The sequence below is a fragment of the Ochlerotatus camptorhynchus genome, unplaced genomic scaffold (assembly GCF_037179485.1).
Source record: "Ochlerotatus camptorhynchus isolate MF236.1 unplaced genomic scaffold, CSIRO-AGI_Acam_v1.1 ptg000379l, whole genome shotgun sequence".
NCBI lineage: Eukaryota > Metazoa > Arthropoda > Insecta > Diptera > Culicidae > Ochlerotatus > Ochlerotatus camptorhynchus.
Window position 1 is genome coordinate 934,024 of NW_027040867.1, and position 23,630 is coordinate 957,653.

The 23,630-nt window shown below is 41.3% G+C and overlaps 1 protein-coding gene across 2 annotated transcripts in view; it reads right to left on the reverse strand.

Moving 5' to 3' along the window:
- Nucleotides 1-23,630, reverse strand: part of wry (weary) — a 565,654-nt gene that overhangs the window by 144,366 nt on the left and 397,658 nt on the right. The gene's annotated exons all lie outside the window — the stretch shown is intronic.

Here is a 23,630-nt window from a genome sequence, read left to right on the forward strand (position 1 = left end):
TGCTGTGAAACATTATGCTTCAGTCGGACCCCCCTGTCGATAGGTAGCCAGTCTTTACCCTACAAATGGACAGATGAATTCAGGGATTTAAACACCCAATCACCATCGGAAGTTCATCCCATCCAATCAAATGCAACCTTCCCTCCGGATGAACGAAGCAATACACTCCATCAAACGTACCTCCTCCGGTGAAGGTTACTTGCCACCAAATGTTCTTTTTTTCCGCCCCGGGATCAATCAATGTGTCGAGTCATAAAATTTATATGACTCTTTGATTTTATTTCCGCTTTCATCTGTCGCACTTTTTCTCTCCCCCCACTGCCACCACTATGGAGACCGTTTGTATTTACGAATCGTGCTGCAGAATTCATTTGGTTCCTTTTTTCCCTGGTTGGCGTTAAACTACGCTGTCTTGTTCTGCTCTCACACACACACAAACGTGCACTCACCGAGCCAGGCTGTTTTGTTTGGCGTCCGCATTTGTTTGCTCAAACCAATCAGAATTTATCGATAAAATATTGGTTTCCTGATTTGAATATTTTATGCGAGTGAATCATTTGGGGACCCCGTCGAGCGAAATTGCGGTCGGTTGCGTTTCCTGCAATATTTTTCCGGCGGATTGTACGTTTCCAGCGCAATAATAAAACATGGAAGGATTGTCACCGCGCCGGAAAAACGATAAAGGCAGGACACACGGAACAATATTTTATGGTTCCAGACGCACACCACGATCGTGATTTCGACCCTGATTACCCACGTGATAGTCCAGGCCAACCGGGAAGTCGTTGTTTATCTTTCGAAATGATGCATTTTTCACATTATTTGAAGAGACGACGGCCATAAAAGCTCGTATAAGTTCTGTGGTAATGGCTGATGACAGTCGATTTGGGTAGTAAAATTATTTATTCATATTGATGACGGTTTTCCTTTGATTGAGGGCCTCACGTTGTGTAACTGGCTGAATCTGAATGTGGAATTGTAATAAGATATACATAGGGGAAATGACGGCTTCGGCATGACAGACTATTTTCGGCAACCCAAATTGAAACACTATTTTCACTGGATTTTCTTACGAAAACACTTCGCTGAATGCATGCAAACGATTCTTTATGCTTTCAGCTTCAATTTGACTATATGTTTACCACTGAGAAAAAGCAATCTAGCAAGGTTTTCTTGAAATGCAACACACGCACTACAAATTGTAGCTGATTTCGAGTTGCCGATAATAGAACAGCAGATTTACATGCAGTTCAAATGGAACGGTTGCCGAAGAAAAACTGGTTGCCGACAATACTCGCTCTCACTAGAGAAGATTGGAGCTTTGTAAAAGCGCTTCAAAACAGTTTTTGACAATTCTTTCGACTGAAATTGTTAGAGCAGCTGGCAGCAAAAGATTGTAAACAAACCAATACTGCATATGTGTGCGTTCCTTAGAGAAAAAGGCTCTGGAAAGAAGGTCGCTGCTTAGGTTGCCGAGAATACGTAAATTCCCCTATGTCACTCTAAAAACTGGCAATTTTGTTAGTAATAAGGCGTACGAACCAATCCCACCAAGATGGTCAATCTTTAAAAAAAAAAAACAGGCCTGAGTAGTAGTAAAAGAGGTAATATTTACGTTTATTTTCTGGTTTTTTAAGTTTCAACATTTGGTTTAACATTTCAATTGGTTAGCCTTTGGCTCTTCATCTTTGTTCTAGTTAATTGGTTATTCTAATGTGATGATTGCGTTCAGCGCTTATTTACAGGATACCCTTTTATGGGACTGTTTTCGTTTAAATTTAAAAATTTGATAACCTATCTACTTGAGCACTAGAACCTACCTAATTACTTAAACTAGGTTGCCAAATCACGACTCTGTTGCAGACAGGCGACTCTGAACCATTCCAGCGTGGATGTCTTTCGCTCCTCGAGTGTTTGAAGACCGGCCAGTTGGTGAATCTCAGTATTACGAGGTCGCGGTGGACTGTTAAGGATCATTCTGAGGATCTTGTTTTGGATCCTTTGAAGCTTTAGGTGATGGCACTTAGCACAACTCTCCCAGATTGACATACCATAGTCAATAGCCGGCAGAATGATTTGCTTGTGGACAGCAAGCTTGTTTTTGAGGGACAAGGTGGACTTCCTGTTTATCAGAGGGTAGAGCGACCTGATCAAGATGTTACACTTGGTGGATGTCTTGTCCACATGGGATCTGAATAGCAATTTTCTATCGAGGGTGAGACCAAGGTAGACTACTTCACTCGACCATTCAATGGGAGTGCTATCAATATGGATCTTGACGTTAGCAGGCGGAACAAGCCGAGGTGAATTCAAGTGTGGAAACAGTATGGTTTGTGTTTTAGCTGCATTGATACAAATCTTCCAGTTCTTAAAATAATCGGACAGAACATCCAGGCCTGATTGTAGTTTACTCGCCAGAGCACGGATCACTCAACCCTTATAGGTGATGGAGGTGTTATCTGCGAACATTGACAGGATACGTCTGACGTGAAAATGCTGAATAGGATATGCCCGAGCAGACTACCCTGAGGGACCCCTGCAGCAACGTTGAACGTATCAGAGGGGACATTGTTCAAGTAGCCCTGGAATGATCTGCCCGACAAGTAGTTTTTGATGATCTTCACGAGGTAGATCGGAAAGCTGTATCGATGCAGCTTGTACACTAGGCCATCATGCCACACATTGTCGAACACCTTCTTGACATCCAACAATGCCATCCCGATCAGAAAGGCATAACATAATTATAACACAATTATATCAATGGTTGATATTCATATCAACGCGTGTTATATTTTGATATATTAGTGAAAAGGGGTTTGTGCGAAGTTTCTCATCATGTCAGAATTATAACAAAGTCAGTTTTAATTACTATCAATACATAAAATATGTATTATTGATTCCAAAATATAAGGTTATTCACTATGTTCTGTTTCCAAGTGACGATTATTTAAGGCATCTGTGTATAAATAGTAAGAAATGATGAAATGTTTGAATGATTGCTGAAAAAAGAGATTGTTTAAATCATAAACCGCTTATATCGCGAATTTCTTCAGTAATAACCGGTGTCTCGTATTCAGCTATTTCTTTCTTTCTTCTGATTTTCTGTTCTATGGGAAAAGTAACCAAAAGTCCGTTAAATTAATTCACAGTTTTTCACAGGGCATAGAGGTTCAGATTGTGGAGTAGCGTCATATCTTAAAATAAAATAGGTTGTTAGTGTGCTGTCATTATTGAACAAGAAGACGACATACCCATAATGACAATTCACACAAAAATAAACACTTTCGGAGCTGGGAAAGCATTAGTAAAAGTAATAAAGCTTTCGGGAAAAGTTTTGCCTATCGTGAAAACAAAAAAAATTAAAAAGTTTTCTAAACCTCCTTGGGTAAGCTTGTGCCTTATGTAAAAATTCAGTGCCATAAACATTATGTCTGTGATACGAATGTTGTCATGAAATTTTGCCGATCGTAACTCGAAGGCTCCTGAACAAATTTAGGATGTTCTCAGTATTGTCTACCTTGAATTAATAAGATAATAAATACCGATCTGAAACATCGTTCATCGTATCCTTCGAAGAATTCTGCTTGTATAAAATCTTCCGATTTTTCTGATTCATCATCAGAAAACTCTACCGACCACGATCCGAAATAGATTGGCAGCCTACTGCTTCTGCATCAGATGATGAATGAAATTCCATCAGCATAAGAATCTCATGATTTGATGGTATATCATCTAACAATCCTTGTGGAAGACCACGAACGACAGCAACCAAGCTATTCATTTAGAATTACTAAAACAACCTTTTTTCTCTCAGATCGGTTGTTGGAACTCCGCATTTATCGGGGAGACAAACCAGCTGCTGCAAAATCTTTGGCTGATGAAGCACCACAGATTATGAAACGAATTCTGGCATATTATTGAAAAGAAGCCAGGAAATTGACTATTATTTAATTAAAATGACCTACAGTTGATTAATTCCAATTATTTATTTGACTTAGATTCAATAAAAAAAAAAGTGAAAAATAAATGACATAACTATTGCCAGAAATATGGCCAATTTTATATTTAATTTAAAACAACGGTTGCTATATATGTATGTTTTTGAATGCGATAGATTATATCTAATTTTATAATAATTTTGATATAATCATATCTGTTATAATTTTGTTACCACTAGACGAATTGTTGTTATGATTTTTGTTATTTTAACAACTAACCAGCCAATGTTTATAACACGTCCTGTTACATTTTTTTTGTTAAATAAATAACTCCAGTTGTTATAATTTTGTTATTCCTTTCTGATCGGGATGGCAGATGTATTGGAAACGGACTTGTTCCGCTTGAAGATGTTAGTAACCCTTGCGAGTTGGTGGATGGTAGAGTGGCCTTTCCTAAAACCGAATTGCTCTTTGAGAAAGATGTTATTATCATTTGAAATCACCAGAAGACGGCTGAGTATCAACTTTTTCGAATAGCTTCGAGATGGAGGACAAGAGGCTGATGGGGCAATAACTTTTGGCACTGGTAGGATCTTTGCCAGACTTGTGTATTGGAATCACTTTGCCTAACTTTTCCAGCATGCAGGGAAGTAGCCAAGCTCCAAACATTTGTTGAAGATAAGGGTAAGATGGTTGAAGAAGTCAATACTCAAGTTTTTCAACTCGAGGTTGACTACACCATCCATACCCGCGGCCTTCATGTTTTTAGTGCTACTAATAGCTGCTATCACCTCATCAGCCGATATTCTACTAACATCATGCACTACTACGGGGGTGTCAGCGACTCTAGACATTTCCTCCAGTACGGCAGGCCCATGGGGGCTCACCATGGTTTGGCCAAGATTATGTGAAATCACAAAATGTTGGCCAAGAACACTGGCCTTTTCAACTGGGGTTATGAGTAGGGATGGGTCCAAGTTCTACTCAATATTGAGGAAAGCGAAGGGATCGGTCTCGACTTATTTTTCAAAATTTTGGTCATCTTCCAAAACGGTTTTGCACAATCTGGGAGAGAGCGAATCTTGTTGGCAAAATCGTTATTTCTGAGTTCCACCATCCTGACCTAGATAATTTTCGTAAGCCTATTGACATTGGTCTTCAAGTGGGGCAGTCCAGAACGTTGGAACTGAAAACAGGCCTGATAGGACTATGAACATTAAATAATAATTAAAAATTTCAAATTAACTAAAGTTGAAAAGACGAAACTGTGTCACTAGTTAATTCATACATGTAAAACCACACAAATACCGGAAATAAAGATCATTTAAGGTTAAAAAGAAAGTAGTAATAAGGCGTAGTCAATGTTGAGTGTAGCAACGCACCCACAACGCTGCCAACCTTGAAGAGAGAAACCCATTTCATTTTTTACCAACACACCTAAACTCTGTAAAGTACGCAATAAAGGACAGTCAATTTTCTATAGCAGAACAGACCAGACGCGTTTTCTTTCGTTCCACGCGGAAGAAAATTTTCATTTACAGTCCACTGTTTCTCCCGAGCTCGTTCATTTCTGGTCCTTCGAGCCGGATTTTCACTAGTTATCGGGAAGTTGGCCAACTTTCGTGCGAAGAAAGTTGGAGTTCGCAAGTGAATCGGAAGATTCCGGAAAGATCACCTTGTGTATGGTGTTAAATCGGTGGAACCGCTGCCGAAAGTGTGACGCCATCTTGGGTGATTCGAATGAAAAGTGCTATCGTCAGGCAAAGCTTTGTCTGCGTTGCAGTTTTGTGAAGATAACCATCAGCACGGTGTTCCGTCGGCGGGATTGTACCCGATTTGTGACGCCTTTTGGCGAATCGCGTAATAAATATATCACCCATAGCGGTGAAATTTGAAGCTAGTGCTTTCGTTTGTTGGAAAACTTCGCGTGTGCATGGTGCTGCAGCCGTAGCTGAAAGTGTGACGCCATTTTGATTCGTGCATCGAAGAGAGTGATAATTGCTGGCAAAATTTTGCATACCGCTTGTCCGGACTTTTGCCGGTAGTATCGCAGCTGGATTGTGACGCCGTTTGGCGAATCGCGTTGTGAAAATATCACCCATAGCGGTAAAATTGTTGTGAAAAAAAAAAAAGTTTGTGCTTTCGTGAAGAAAAGAACGCCACTGCCGTGAGTGCGGTGTTGTGTTGATCGTACTTCTTCAGTGAAGAATTGCGACACCATTTTGGCGAACCGTTTGAAGCTTTTGCTTTAGTGAAAAGAAGAAGTCTTTCCCTGATGTTGTGAAGATGATGCACACTCCGAAAAATACAAAAGGCAACGCGCAAGCTGGAGCACAATCCAAAAACGGTGAAGATCAAAAAGACGAACCAGTCAGTGAACAAAAGAAAAAACAAAAGAAAAAAGAAGAAATGAAGAAAATAAACGAAGAACTGAAAGTGATCAAAATCCAATTGGATGCAGTGAGAAGAAAGCTGAACAGGGTGCAGACGGCACTCAAAGTGAATGCGGAGGTGCCAAATCCTAATTTGGAAAATAGGCACTTTCTGCAACTGCAGCTGAAGACCATCGAAGATGCGTTGGTGGAATACAATGCCAACCAGCAGCGCATCTACAGCTTGGACGTGGGTGATGAGGCTCGCGAGGAAGCAGACGTAATGTATGTCCGATTCGAACAGCGATACGGTGAGTTGTACGTTTTCATTATTAAATTGCTGGACGATATTGTCAAGAAAGAGAATGTTCCGGTAGTAGCAGCAGCTCCAGTACCGGTAGCTTCCGCTGCAGCGATGCACCTACCGCCGCTCAAGGTACCGTTGCCTACATTTGACGGTACATACGAGAACTGGTATGCATTCAAGTCTATGTTCGAAACGATTATGAATCGCTATCAGTCGGAGTCCCCAGCGATAAAATTATACCACCTTCGCAACTCGCTGGTAGGCAAGGCTGCAGGAATAATTGACCAGGAGATAATAAACAATAACGATTATGCAGCTGCTTGGTCGACATTAACCGAGCGATTCGAAGACAAACGGTTGATCATCGATAAGCATATCGATGCCCTTTTCGATCTTCCAAGGATGACGAGCGAGAACGCAACAGAATTGCGTAAGCTGATAGACGTCTGTTCGAGAAATGTTGATGCCCTCAAAAACCTTGAGCTTCCAGTTGAAGGATTGGGAGAAAGTATGCTGATCAATCGAATAACAAAGAAGTTAGATGACGAAACTCGCAAGGCATGGGAATTGGACCAATCCGCAAACGAAATGCCGGATTACGATTCAACGATGGAATTTCTGAAAGAGCGATGCCGAGTGTTGGAGAAGATCCGTGTTCCGGAGAAGCGCATCGTTAAACCCGTGAAACTACTGAAGCCGACCGTAGAAGTGAGATCCAAGGGTAGCAGTCTAGTGGCAACCGCTGACAAATGTCCACAGTGTTCAAACAACCATGCGTTATGGAAATGTGACGTCTTCAAGAAGGCAAACCTGACAGATCGATACAATACCCTTCGACGCATCGGAGCGTGCTTCAACTGCCTCCAAAAGGGACATCGGACAGTCGAGTGTTCATCGGAACATTCTTGCAAGCAGTGCAACAAACGGCACCACACCTTCCTTCATCCAAACGAGACCTCTACAAAAAAGAGTGAAGCTCCGTCAGCGGTAAACTCAAAAGACGATCAGCAGAATCAGAAGCGAGAGGTACCTGCTGGGCCTAGTACTTCAACACCTGCCATCAGTAAGGAGGAACAGCAGTCAAACTTCTGTACTCGACCAAAGTCGGGTAGACAGATACTACTCTCAACAGCGGTAGTACTGGTCTATGGAAAAGCGAACAACCCGTACCCTTGTAGAGTTCTTCTTGACTCGGGGTCACACACAAACTTCGTTTCGGAACATTTCGCTACGTTGTTGGGATTGAAGAAGCAACCTGCTAACTTTTCGATCGGTGGGTTGAATGAAACGCAAACGAAGGTTCGATTCAAGATACACACGCAGCTGAAATCTAGAGTAACTGATTATACTGCTTGTCTTGAGTTGCTCGTGGTACCGAAGATAACTGGAGAGCTTCCGGTTACAAAGATTGATTCCAGATCGCTCACGATTCCGGGTGATATCGAGTTGGCTGACCCGAATTTCGGAGTTCCCGATAAGGTTGACATGCTGTTGGGTGCCGAAATATTCTTTGAGCTGCTGAAGTCAGGACGTCTACCAGTACCAAACTGTGCAGCGGTGCTCCAAGAAACCCATTTTGGCTGGGTTCTTAGTGGTTCAATACCTGATAAAGGACCTAATGTGGTTCATTCGTTCTGTGTGCGAGCTGAAGAAGATATTGGAGAGCTTGTGAAGCGATTCTGGGAAATCGAAGCGTATTGCGATTCCGAGATTCGCGATGAATCAATCGAAGAGGCTTGCATGAATCATTTTCGTGAAACTCATGAGCGGACTGCAGAAGGACGATACGTTGTTCGTCTTCCGTTTAACGACATGAAGTTGCAGCTTGGTGACTCGCGAACGATGGCAGAAAGGCGCTTCCTGACGTTAGAGAAGAGGTTGGATAGAGCACCAGAACTAAAGGAGCAGTACATGGCGTTCCTACGAGAATACGAGCAGCTTGGCCACATGAAGCTGAACAACGATGTAACCGATGAAGATCCACACTCGGTATTTTATCTCCCTCATCACTATGTCTTGAAGCCCAGCAGTACGACAACAAGGCTTCGCGTGGTGTTCGATGGTTCTGCTGAATCGAGCACTGGTATCTCTATCAATCAGACGCAGATGATCGGACCTACAGTGCAGAATCACTTGGTTTGCATCGTATCGAACTTCAGGGTTTTCAAATACGGCTTCACTGCGGACGTCCCCAAGATGTACCGTCAAGTTGGAGTACATCGAAACGATAGGCAGTACCAAAAGGTTGTAAATAGATACGACAGCAACCACCCGCTCCAAACGTATGATTTACAAACGGTAACATACGGATTAGCTTCGTCTCCGTTCTTGGCCACGATGGCGCTTCTTCAACTAGCCAATGATGAAGAGCAGCAGTTTCCACTAGCTGTAGCCGCAGTCAGGAAGTCCTTCTATATCGACGATGTACTGACTGGAGCGAACACACTGGAAGAAGCTCTAGAGCTGAAGAATCAGATTATCGGATTACTGAAGAAGGGTTGCTTCAGTATGCACAAGTTTTGCTCGAATTCGGAGGCATTACTGGAGGATGTACCGGAAAACATGCGAGAAAGTGTTATCAACATCGAAGACCCAACCATTAATGCAGTCATCAAGACTCTAGGTGTAGCTTGGCAGCCACAGGAAGATTGCTTCACATTTGTCGTTCCAGTTGACACTACAGTTGAACCGAATCGACTCACAAAGAGGTTGATTCTCAGCCAGATTGCGAAGATTTTCGATCCATTGGGTTTCGTGGGCCCTGTGGTGACAGCAGCGAAGTTGATCATGCGGGAATTGTGGTCTCTCAACTTGGATTGGGACGAACCTGTGCCCACTGAAATGGCGAATCTTTCGACGGACTTTCGAAACGAGCTACACTGTCTAAATGAGTTGAAGATACCGAGATGGATCCTTTCGGATGAAGCATGTGCTGTGGAGCTCCACGGGTTTGCAGATGCATCGGACTTGGCATATGGCGCTTGCCTGTACAGCAGGTTGGTGAAAGGCGATGGATCGGCTGATTTGAAGCTGATCTGCAGTAAATCAAGGATTCATCCGAGAAAGAAAGGAAAGCAGAAAGAGATCACCACCCCGCGAGCGGAGCTGTTGGCGGCTCAACTTCTAGCAAGGCTTACAGTGAAACAGTTGGATGCCCTCGATGTCCAATTCGAATCCGTGGTACTTTGGAGCGATTCACAGATAGTATTGTGCTGGTTGCGCAAATCACCCGATTATCTTGCAGTGTACGTCGGGAACAGAGTCCGAGAAATCCAACGATCGACGGATAATTTCGCTTGGAAATACATCCCTTCCAAGTCGAATCCAGCTGACACGATATCCAGAGGCATACAACCCAAGAATTTGAAGGCGCATGAATTGTGGTGGAATGGTCCACAAAACCTTCGATATCCTGACGGGCGATTCGATGAACCGCCACCTATTCCGGAAGAGGAATTACCGGACCTTCGTAGCGTTGTGCTCGTAACGACACGTAGTCATCCGAGATTGGAACTTTTCGATCGAATAAGCCGATATAGCATCATACAACGTACCATGGCGTATGTTGTTCGATTCTGTGACTACGTCAAGAATGGCAAGAAAACTTTGACCAACGGGCTGCCTACTGTATCTGAAATGACACGAGCAAGCACGTTGATTGTCCGTATGGTGCAGAATGAAGTTTTCGAATCGGAAATCAGCACGCTGAAAGCAGGGAAGGAGTTCAAATTTCCAGTACGTAATTTGAATCCATTCGTCGACGAAAGTGATGGAGTCCTACGTGTGGGAGGTCGATTGAAAAATGCGGCCATTCCATATCAACATAAACATCAAGCGCTGTTGCCCGAGAAACACCCAGTGACGGTAACATTAATACGATACCTGCATCGTACGAATATGCACATCGGACAGCGAGGTCTCCTAGGAATTGTTCGACAGCAATACTGGCCGCTGAATGCGAAGAACCTGATTCGAAAGTTGGTTCATCAATGTGTTCCTTGTTTTCGGACGAAACCAACACGATCCTCACAACTAATGGGGAATTTGCCAGACTACCGAGTGCAACCTTCACCAGTTTTCGCGCACACTGGAATCGATTTTGCTGGCCCATTCAAGATTCGATCGAACACGAAAATAAGGAATGCTGCAGTACTGAAAGGCTACGTGTGTGTGTTTGTATGCATGGCTACACGTGCTCTACATCTTGAAGCTGTCTCCGATTTGACGTCCGAAGGTTTCATGGGAGTCCTTCAACGCTTTGTAAGCCGTCGAGGACTCGTTGTGAAGCTGTATTCTGACAACGCTTCCAATTTTGAAGGTGCTAATAACGAAATGAATCGACTGGCAACCCTGTTCCAGGAAGAACAACATCAGCTGAAGCTCAACGAATTTTGTGCCCAGAGAGCGATCGAGTGGTCATTCATTCCGCCACGCAGTCCTCATTTTGGTGGGATTTGGGAAGCCGGCGTAAAGTCGGTGAAATCGCATCTAAAGCTGATCATGGCAGAACACAAGCTGTCATTTGAACAATTTGCAACTGTGCTGACACAAATCGAAGCCGTGCTAAATTCACGCCCCCTCGTGCCAGTATCAGATGACCCGAATGACATCAATGCCATTACTCCTACCCACTTTCTGATCGGGCGTGAGTTCCAAGGAATCCAGGAACCGTCGTATCAACATATTCCGCAAGGCCGACTGTCCCAGTGGCAACTGGTTCAAGACATGAAGCAGAAATTTTGGAAGCTGTGGATGCGAGACTACTTGCACGAATTGCAGAAGCGCCCGAAGGATTTCAAGGTCACCGATTACCAGGTGGGAGCCTTGGTCCTCATCGTAGATGAGAATACTCCGCCACTGCAGTGGCAGCTGGCTCGAATCATAGAGTTACATCCCGGCAAAGACGGCCACACACGCGTGGTTAGTCTTCGAACGAAGGATGGAACGACGAAAAGGGCCGTAAAGAAGATCTGTCTTCTGCCCTTGGACAACGAGAGAGATCAACGAGATGAGTAAGGTTTTGAAATTCCCAATTTCAACGGCCCGGAGGATGTTGAGTGTAGCAACGCACCCACAACGCTGCCAACCTTGAAGAGAGAAACCCATTTCATTTTTTACCAACACACCTAAACTCTGTAAAGTACGCAATAAAGGACAGTCAATTTTCTATAGCAGAACAGACCAGACGCGTTTTCTTTCGTTCCACGCGGAAGAAAATTTTCATTTACAGTCCACTGTTTCTCCCGAGCTCGTTCAGTCAATACAGTTCGCGTTTGGCTTTCAACGTTAGCAGTTCATCTCGTGCCGTGTGTGGGATACACCTTGATGTGTACTAAAGAGGCTGAAATTATTTATAAGTGACGACATGTCGAAATTGAAACAATCGATTGTCTGTCAAAGTCAAAGGAAAGTCATTCCAATCGAGCAGAAGGCCTGTCAAATGGATAAGATGTCACCTCTTTTCAAATTCAGGCTCTTTAATGTGTACTACATTGTTCCCCCTAGATTCCACCCCTTGCTGAACGAATAGTCACACTCACACAACCACATAGCTTCTACCGAGCCAACGGCACAAGAGACTGTAGCATCGTGTCTCTTCTTCTTTGTTCCCCAAACCACCGTGAGAGTAAGTCGTGCGTCAGTCTGTCTACTGGGCTGGGCGATTTCTTTCGGCTGAAATACAGGATTCCACACCGTGTTCTGTGTGTGTGTTTTGTCTTCCCGGCGTTTGTGCGTTGAGGTTGTGTTTCAGAAATGCAATCGAAGTGTGCCGCTATGAGACGCGTTGGTCGCGAGTTGATTCGGCCGGTGAGAAGCTGGTGCTGCGTCTTACATACAGTGTACTGGCGAACTGAAGCCGTTGTGTCGCGAGTGATTGGTTTTTTTTTTTCCTTTGGTTTGTTTTTTTCCGTCGATCTTGTTTTCCGTGCTGAGCACCAATGCTACCGACGTGCCAGGAAGGCAGCTCCCACACCTGGACCCTACCTATCGAATCGACCCATCAAACTCATGAACCGGGGACCAACGGCTTTACTTCCCATCCGAAGGAAGGCGTGATCAGAGATGTTATGCCTCAGAACATCCCGGCGGTGCCGACTGGTATTGTACCCAGGCCTGCTGGGGTGAGAGGTAATCACCACCGGCGCATCGAGTGATTGGTGATGGAAAGTGGATGCAATCCTTTATTTCTCTGCTGAGATCCCTCTGACTAGAGTGTGTTTCGTGGTTGATGGGGTTTGCGCTGCTGTGTGAGAACCGAAAGGCGAGAGTGTTGTTTTTAACACCGGTTGAAGAAGTAGCGGCAGCATATCTATTGGAGCTCTTCGAAATCATCGTGATGTCATGGATTCCTTTGACATCTTTCCTTTAATTTTCTAGTAATCGCATTTTATTGTTAGTCATGTTAGTTAAGCATCACACTTTACACTTTACATTTACATCCTTACATTATTAGTAATTAGAGATAAAAATATATATTTGCTTAACATAAACTTGAAATTTCAGTGTTACATCCACTTGATATTCAGAGTTGGTAGGAAATGCTAACATGAAGCTTTAGTGTGATGATTTATTAGCTAGAGCATGATCTTTAGAAGAGGGTAGGTGGAAAGTTCCGTTAGAGTACGGCAGTATGAAAATTGAATAGAAGTTAACACACCATCGACTGGAAATGCTCTCGCAAACGTGGGGTTTTATGTAGTGATGAAAACGTCGCTAAAACTATTCCACAGCCGCAGTCAGTTATGAGCAGAAGGCGGACGCACATCTATTGCCTGTAGACTTGGAGACATACTTCAAGTCTCCGCGTACATCGTACGGGTTAGGCAAAAATGTGCGTCTATCTTTAAAAAAAACTGTCGCATTAATGACCCTTCGCTCATTTTTAACTTCTATTCAATTTTCATACTGCCGTACTCTAACGGAACTATCCACCTACCCTCTTCTAAAGATCATTCTCTAGCTAATAAATCATCACACTAAAGCTTCATGTTAGCATTTCCAACCAACTCTGAAAATCGTTAACTTCGCGTATGAAGTAACATAAAAACACTTTGAACACTTGATATTGTCAGCTGAGGAAATATAGAGCTGCATCTTATTATTTGTAAAATAATTGTTATTTTCATTGGAGAATATCAACTATTTCATCTATATAAATTTATATTCATTATTTCATATAAAATGTTGTGATGTATTTCATTTCTCCATTACATATGATTTCATTATATAAATAAATACTGGGTTGGGAGAGAGCATCATGGTCTCATTTGACCTGGAACTGGACGATGGAGTGGTATGACAACCGGAGTCTAGGAGGGAATAAACACTAGCATTTTCTTTATCCTACCGATTCGATTGTGGTGGTGTGAATTCAACTCCAACAGTTTCAAGGAGATTGACGCGCCCTTCTTAACAAACCATGCTGTAGGAAGCTTAATAAGTATTACGAATTGCGTTATTCGATTTGTTGGATCGTATCGTTGGAAGGAGATTCTAAAATTCCCGTGGATTTCGCATAAGTGCCTCTGCTCACGGGTCCACCCCTCCGTTTTTGACCCTTCATACAGCGATATTGTGAATTCAGCTCGGTAGCTCAAATTGATCTTGCTATTAAGTGGAGCTGCATACAAGACAAGATCTTGGAAGGGATGATGGTTACCTTACATATATAGGGGAAATGCAGGTAATGTCGGCCTAAGTGTCCCTAATTTGGGCCCATACATAAATTCAGCAATCGACTAAATTTTCAATAGCAACCAAAAATATCCATTGGTAACGTCCCAATAACGCGTTCATCTAGATAAAATTGATAAATAGCAGATTTTTAGCGATGGGCCCAATCTTAGATCCATAGGCCAACATTAGAGACATTTCCCCTACATACCACCGAAAAGTATTTCGCAATTCCTAGACGATGAAAGATTTCTCCCATGTTTCGAATCCTTTTTTGTCCAAGCGTTAACTCCTCGAGAATCAAAGCAAACTCGTAGTTTACCATTCGATTTGCGAACTGGCACTAGAGCACTGGCCCACTCGCTGGCACACTCTTGATACACTGGAACCTCCATTTACGAACCAAAACGGGGGTTCGTAAATCGAATTAGTGCGTAAAAAAAAACCTCGTTATTTGGGATTTACTTCGTAAAAAGAAAACTCGTTATTTGGGATTTACTTCGTAAAAAGAGGTTTTTGAAAATATTGTCAAATTCCTCACAATATGGGTATTTTTGGAATCAGGGTGACGTGTATGAACCGGAAATCGATGTCTGACGCCATTTTGAAATCCAAGATGGCGGCTTCCGGTTACAGAAAAACTTCAAAATTCTGTCATATACCACACAATATGGGTATTTTTGGAATCGGAGTGACGTGTAGGGACCGGAAATCGATGTCTGACGCCATTTTAAAATCCAAGATGGCGGCTTCCGGTTACAGGAAAACATGGAAATTCTGTCAAATACCCTACAATATGGGTATTTTTGGAATCGGAGTGACGTGTAGGGACCGAAAATCAATGTCTGACGCCATTTTAAAATCCAAGATGGCGGCTTCCGGTTACAGGAAAACATGTAAATTCTGTCAAATACCCCACAATATGGGTATTTTCGGAATCGGAGTGACGTGTAGGGACCGGAAATCGATGTCTGACGCCATTTTTAAATCCAAGATGGCGGCTTCCGGAAACAAAAAATATTGGAAATTCTGTCAAATATCCCACAATATGCGTATTTTTGGAATCGGAGTGACGTGGAAGGACCGGAAATCGATGTGTGGCACCATTTTTATATCCAAGATGGTGGCTTCCGGTAACAGAAAAACTTCAAAATTCTGTCAAATACCCCACAATATGGGTATTTTTGGAATCGGGGTGACGTGTAGGGACCATAAATCGATGTCTGACGCCATTTTGAAACCCAACATGGCGGCTTCCGGTTACAGGAAAACAGAAAAATACCGTAAAATACACAAAAATATGGATATATTTGGAATCGGGGTGAACTGTAAGAACCGAGAATCCATGTCTGACGCCATTTCGAAATCCAAGATGGTGACATCCGGTTACAGAAACACTGGGAAATACTGTCAAATACTCAACAATATGGGTTGTTTGGAATCGGGGTGACCTATAAGGACTGAAAACCCATGTCTGACGCCATTTTGAAATTCAATATCGCAACTTCCGGTTACATAAAAACATAAAAGTAAAATTACATAACATACAATATGGGTATCTTAAGAATCGGGGTGACGTGGTGGTATTTGCCAATTTTTCTGTAACCGGAAGCCGCCATCTTGGATTTCTAAATGACTTCAGACATCGATTTCCGGTTCTTAGACGTCACTCCATTTCCAAAAATACCCATATTGTGGGGTGTATGACAGAATTTCCAAGCTTTTCTGTTACCGGAAGCAGCCATATTGGATTTCAAAATGGCGTCAGACATCGATTTCCGGTCCCTAAACGTCACTCCGATTTTAAAAATACCCATATTGTTTGGTATTTGGCAGAATTTCCATGTTTTATGTAACCGGAAGTTGCCATCTAGGATTTCAAAATGGCGTCAGACATTGATTTCCGGTCCCTACACATCACTCCGATTCCAAAAATACCCATATTGTGGGGGTATTTGGCAGAATTTCCTAGTTTTTCTGTAACCGGAAGTCGCCATCTTGGATTTAAAAATGGCATCAGACATCGATTTTCGGTCCCTTAACGTCACTCCGATTTCAAAAATACTCATATTGTGGGGTATTTGGCAGAATTTCCATGTTTTTATGTAACCGGAAGTTGCATCTAGGATTTCAAAATGGCGTCAGATATTGATTTCCGGTCCCTACACATCACTCCGATTCCAAAAATACCCATATTGTGGGGGTATTTGGCAGAATTTCCAAGTTTTTCTGTAACCGGAAGCCGCCATCTTGGATTTTAAAATGGCGTCAGACATCGATTTCCGGTCCCTACACGTCACTCCGATTCCAACAATACCCATATTGTGAGGTATTTCACAGTATATCCCAGTTTCCCAAAATCACAAAAAAAAACTCGTTATTTGGAATTTACTTCGTAAAAAGAAAACTCGTTATTTGGGGTTTACTTCGTAAAAAAAAACCTCGTTATTTGGGATTTACTTCGTAAAAAGAGGGACGTAAATTGAATACTGCGTAAAAAAAGACTTCGTAAACGGAGGTTTCAGTGTACCGTAAAGTCCGTCTCAAGTTTGGCTTCCATTTTGGCTTGAATCGCCGGTGAGCACCTATACAATGGCTGTCGTCTGGGTTTGGCTCCTTCCTTTAAAACTATTTCATGTTGTAACAACGACTTCCTTCCTAAATGATGTTCAGTAGTGTATAGGAAAGTCTTCATTGTCTTGACTAACTCTTTACGTTCCTCTTCCATCAGTTCGTGTTCAGTCTCGATCGTATCTGGGGTCGTTCTGGATGCCTCCGGAAGTTCCAGTGCAGGGATATCTAATGTCTCATCGGGTTCAACCTGTTTTATTATCGGCAACGCTTCGATAGGGAAACAAGAGAACTCAATAGTTTCAACTGTCTGGTCTTCATCTAGATTCATTGTTGCAATCTGTTCAAATCTATTCTCTTTCAAGATCATTGGTTGTATGACGAACCTAATATAAATTTCTTGAAATCTGAGGGACTACCAGAGTGGGTATAATTTTGGTTATTCCTCTGAAGACTATGGGTAGATGGACATAACTTGAGCATTCATGAACAGTCTTATCTGGTGTAACGATTTTGAACTCTATATTGTTCTGATCAGCAATATCAAATACATTAGTTATGCTGACACATGAGCCAGAGTCAAGCAAAGCAACATATTCTTTGTCAAAAATTTGGACATTTATATGAGGACAACATCCTATATGAACGTTGACCTCACATACGTGAAGAAATGGGTCAACCTTCTGCGTTTGGAGTGATATCGTTCCCAGTTTTACACCCCAAATCTAGTTTCACGAATTCTGGGCTGACTGCTGAAAATCACGGATATGGTTAGGACATGAAACTGTGTTTTACCCGGATTTCCGCCATGTTCTACATGCCAATTTGGATCTATAATGAGGACGCATGTTACCCTGCGGTTTGATCAGAGAGCGTATAGGACGTCGTTGTGCCAATTTGGTCGTGGCACATTTCGAGCATGAGAGAGTAATTGCAGTTAGATCAAAAGTACTCGGAAAAAAATCCGTTCCCGAAAACGGGAACGGACCGTGAACTAAAAATCACGGCCAGCAAATATACACCGTGAACTACTATGGTTCACGGCTGTGGTTCACGAATATGGGAACTCTTTTTTTCCCGTGTACCTGAGAAAAATGCAAGTACTTTCGCAGATTACCCGAAGTTGCGATAGTTAAGGTATGATCACAGACGAGCAGACATAACACTCTTAAAACCTTCATAGAAATCGTTTTTAACGGTCAATTTAAATGTTTCTTAGTTGGTAGTACCGCCACTTGTGGTGCACATAATCAATTCCCTAGCGTTTGAAGTTTACACACTACAACCATCTGTTGAGTACTGCCCATCAAAGTATATACGACAGATGGCGGTAGGGTTCACAATGATAAATGTTCAATGTGTTGTGTCTGCTTGTCTGTGATATAACATTGAGGTAACGTTAGGATAAAATCAAAACATTGAGAAATATAACGCATCACTTCCAGAAATACTTCAGTTCGCAACCGATAAACCATTCTGACGGCCATATGAGTACCCAAGTAACCATATAGTTGCAATATAGCTTGTATATTTTTACTTTGCTTGTGTATGGTTAGTTGGGGAATCTGATGAAACAGTCACTTCTTAAAACTGATCCCTTTTGTAGGTGGACCAGCGGTTTTGAACGTGAGCCTCGTCCTAGATCACCATGGCAATTCAATGACAAATGGTGAACATTAAACCGACCAAAAGAGGCGGAATCATATTACAACCAACCAAAGACGGCCAACGGAAGGAAATTTCCGGTGAAGCACGGAATAAAATACGAAGCGTTAGAGAAAAAGTCTAAGGGTTTTCAAAAGAAGCAATTAGCGATGGCGGAAGAGCTGACTATGGTGAGAGCTTTCCAATTATTTAAAAAAAAAATTAAATATCAATATTAAACTAAATACATGCCAGGTTTGAAAAAAATATTTTCGAAGCTGGAATTGTGTATATATAACCAATATCCATTTGATAACGGTGATGCATACATGCAGGACTTATTGTGAGCTAAAGTAACCTCGGAATGGGCGTGAATCTCCACCCGAGCAAAGCTGACGATCAAATTGAAATCAAAATTTGCTGTTATGATGTAACTTATTTTGAATACTCCAGTTGATCTCATTTTGGTTGACTTAACAGTTAACTCAGCAAAAATGAGAGCAAACTTTTACACTGTTGAATCAAACGAAAAACTAATATTGCTTTCAATGAAGTTTAACTGAATACGGGCCTGGCGTAAATCGTTAGCATCCATGTTTCTCATACTGAAAGACTTGCTTGAGCTCAAATCTCACCCCGGGCAAGTCACGAATGATATGTTAAACAATAAAAATAAACAATAATAGTTAGTTCAACGACAGATGAGACAAGACATTAACACAGATGACAGATGAGACAAGACATTTTAACTACATAATGAAAGCACAATATGATATCAGACTTATGTCGTGACAATTGAAATCAAAATGAGTTTTCATTATGATGGGAAATGCAGACTTAAATATCGATTTGCTTCCATTTTGTTAACCAACTTTTCTCGGGCAGACATTCTGAAATGGATTGCTGGATCTGCAATAAAGCTATCACCTTCTAACTCCCGGACTAAAGCTGTCTACAATGACCATCAATGCGACATTGTAGAGATAGTTCTTCCATAATAACACTGCCGGCCAGTGGGGGTTAGAGGGAATATACACACTCACATAATGAGGACACATGTTATCCCATATAATTTCAAATAGTCTTTCCTGATCTAACGGATTGGATAGTAGTTTGTTTGGGCGTTCGACCCCAATTTTGAACGTTAAGAACGCTTCACTGCGTTGTTGCTTCCTTTCATAAATTGTTTGTCGATTACTTTGGTCCCTATTCGGATTCCCGTACATGTATCTAATACGCTCCTCAAAATCATCCCAGTTATCGAATTCATCAGAATAGCATGAATACCAATCGTATGCTTCTCCTCTCAGAATAGTGTGAAGGCAATGGAGTAAGATATCTTCTGCTATACGATCCATCCTGGCAAGTCTACGGACTTTATGAAGAAAATCTTTTAACGATCTTTGACGAGAATCGCCAGTAATCGTTAGGTGCCATCCCAAGTAGCAAATGGGGTTTTATAAGGGTTCTGCAGACTATGATTTAGACTTCTAGCATGCTTTAAAATCGCGATAAAACTTGCAATGTTACTTGGGATTTCTCCATACGCCTATCTGCCGTTATTATTTCTGTTTCACTGATAGTGTGGCTTCGGTTATTTTCTCGTTCATTATTGTTCCTGTGATTTTGTCCACCCCTACCATTTGTGTCTTTGTTGCCTCTCCCGAATATTTGCCAATTCTTGCTCTAATTTAAAAATGTGGTTGATTACGAACTTGTAATCTTTTGTATTATGCGTCTGTTGTGACCCACTCTGTTCCTTGAAAATTGCACCTGTACCATTGATATTATTTGTGTCCTGCAAAACTTCACCGCCTACCGCTCCCTCCTCTTGTCCATTCTGTTCACTAACGTTTAGGGGTTGTTAAGGTCAAATTACAACAACAATACTTTAATTTATATTTCCAGATCTTCTCGCATCATCACAGACCTAGAATCCTCTGCCACACAACGCTCTACCCTTATCAAATAATGTTTCAACCTTGAAATACTCCAATCGTCATGACCTTTCTCCAATCTTTTAGCAAGCATGTCCATTTTGTTTGCAATATAGTCATATTGTTGGTCCATCGTGTAAGTACATGAGTATGTTCTATTTCTTTTAGCATCTTCGTAGAATAAATTACTGAGTAATCAATACTTATCAATTATCATTAAGTTTTCTTTATTTCTACGAATAATTAATTCAGAATCTACTTCTTTACTGGTTAAATGATCTACTCTAGGAAACCTGGCAGCCATGTTGACTATTTTCCGTAATATTTCACGGTACTTTACAAAATCAATAACGTAATGTACTGCACGAAACAATTTCCAAATTCACATAAAAAACTAATATTTTATTTTAAACGGTTCAATCTACATGCAATACTATATAAACTATCGAAACGATTAACTTTATATAACCCAAGTATTAAATTTTATTCATCAACAATCTGCCAAAAAGCAAATATTCTCAAAATTATGAGACCTGCACTTGGGCGCCAAATGCAGCCGGCATAAAGTCGGCTAGCCAAAATCGGTCTACTAGGGCGTTCCATAGCTTGGTTTTTTAAACAAATGGCTTAAGCGCCACCTCAACAGAGGACCACTTGTCGTTTTGTATGATAACTTTGATTCTGTGCTTAATGCTACATTAATTCAATCTCTAACCAAAGTACCGCTACAACCAAGGTTGCAAAGACTCATTTCAGCTAAAATAATGTTTTTCGGAATAATAAAACCAAAAGATGGTATGATGGCATGTTTTACTTGTAACTTACAAGAAGAGGTTACAAAGTATGCGTTGTAAACATAAAACCTGTAAATTTTGCTTTCTATGAGTCACAATCAGCGATTTGCTGATCGCTGAGTGAGTGAGTGAGTGAGTGAGTGAGTTTGTGAAAAATCGCTGATTGTGACTCTCATGAAGTGAAATAAACAGGTTTAATATGTCAAACACATTCTTTGCAACCTCTTTTTTTATCCTACCAATTCAAAATTTGATCATGGCATCTAATTATTTCATAATTTAGAAAAACATTGTTTTAGCTGAAATGAGTTGCAACCTTGGCTACAACAAGATGATAGATTTAATTAAAAAGCAGTTTAAGAAATCTTGAAATTCATACAATTAAATCTAGCGAAAATATTTCGAGATCATGGATGATTTCAAGAGAATTTTGAGATTTTTGTTATAGAATTCCGAAGATAACATCAAAGGGAGTAGATGTATCCAAAATTAACATGGGATTCTCCTTGGATTTTGCAATGGATTCTTTTCACAATCCGTTACGAATTCTTTTCAGAATTACGATAGAATTCTTATCAGAAATCACTGAATTTCCTTTCAAGGATCTCAAAAATATGTCAATGGCTAAAATTGTTACAAAAATCAAAGATTATAAAATAAAGAAAAAATAATCCAAGATTATTGTAAATTACCTAAAGTGGCAAAATCTAGAAGATCTGGTTGTGGTTTATATTCTTCAACGAACCTGAGTTTGATATCTGTAATTTTGGTTCTTTGGGTCAAAGTTCAAATTGTTTTTATTTTTTAATTTAACGTGGTGCTGTATTTCGAAAGTTTTTTTTATTCTCTTAAATTTTATTTTTCAAAATTGGGCTTTATTCACAAATTAGGAGAATTATATTCGAGCTCAACAAATTTCCACGGTAGTTGAACTTACAGAAAAATCCAAAATTATTGTGATGCACTTTGACTTCATATACTTTTAAGCTATAAAACAAACCATTCGAGTAGTTTTTTGGCAAATTAAACTAATGCAATAAATTAACAATTATTCGAATAACTGTTTTTACACTGCTTACAAAGAAGGGTATAGATATCACTTGAAAAACCGACTATCCGAGTGTCATATACCATTTGACTCAGCTCGACGAGATCGGAACATGTCTGTGTGTGTGTGTGTGTGTGTGTGTGTGTGTGTGTGTGTGTGTGTGTGTGTGTGTGTGTGTGTGTGTGTGTGTGTGTGTGTGTGTGTGTGTGTGTGTGTGTGTGTGTGTGTGTGTGTGTGTGTGTGTGTGTGTATGTGTGTGTGTGTATGTGTGTGTGTGTGTGTGTGTGTGTGTGTGTGTGTGTGTGTGTGTGTGTGTGTGTGTGTGTGTGTGTGTGTGTGTGTGTGTGTGTGTGTGTGTGTGTGTGTGTGTGTGTGTGTGTGTGTGTGTCTGTGTGTGTGTGTGTGTGTGTGTGTGCGTGTGTGTGTGTGTGTGTGTGTGTGTGTGTGTGTGTGAGTGTGTGTGTGTGTGTGTTTGTGTGTGTGTGTTTGTGTGTACGTGTGTATGTGTGTATGTGTGTGTGTATGTAACGAAATGAATGCGCTCACGTTTCTCAGCAACCGCTGAACCGATTTGGACAAACTCGGCGCCAAATGATAGGTCTTGGGGTCCCATTGAACGCTATTGAACGGTTTTGAATCGGTGAACCGGTTCCGGAGATATGGCCGGAATAAGATCCGGTGAATATGGGCCTTCACGCTGGATTTAACGGAAAACGTATCAAAACCATCATGCGACACATCAAATTACTACAGCATTCAAAAATAAGATCAATGCAAGTCGTGTTAAGTGTTCCAGACCACATTGAACACACTTGGACATGTTCCGGGTACCCTGGGAAGTTGCTTGAATATGAATTGAATTAAAACCCATTAAATCACATTAAAATACGATGATAAGGTGATTGGTAGCCTCACCAAATAGACTACACCCGGATATATTCCGGGTACCCCCAGACAGTGGCGTAGCGTCACTGGATGACACGGGGGTGGGGGGCTTGGTCACTGATAATGACAATAAAATAAATAAACTTGAATAAGTAAGAAGGGTCTGATCACATCATAGGTGGATAAATTCGGGTTTTTTTTTTATAATCGCAAAAGCTATGACCTTTTTACACCAAGCAGTCAGTTAAAGGTTAAACGCTGCGGAAACCTTATTTCTGATTGAGCCTCTGTTTATGCATTTTTTGTTTACAAGATGTTGGGATTAACTGGAACATATATAGACTGGAACATATATATGGTGTCCAGCCTCTACGACAGTGTTTGAACAAAGAGCTCTAGAGATTTTTTCAATATTAAATTTGGTAAACTATTAGTTACAGTATAAACTACCTGGGATTTT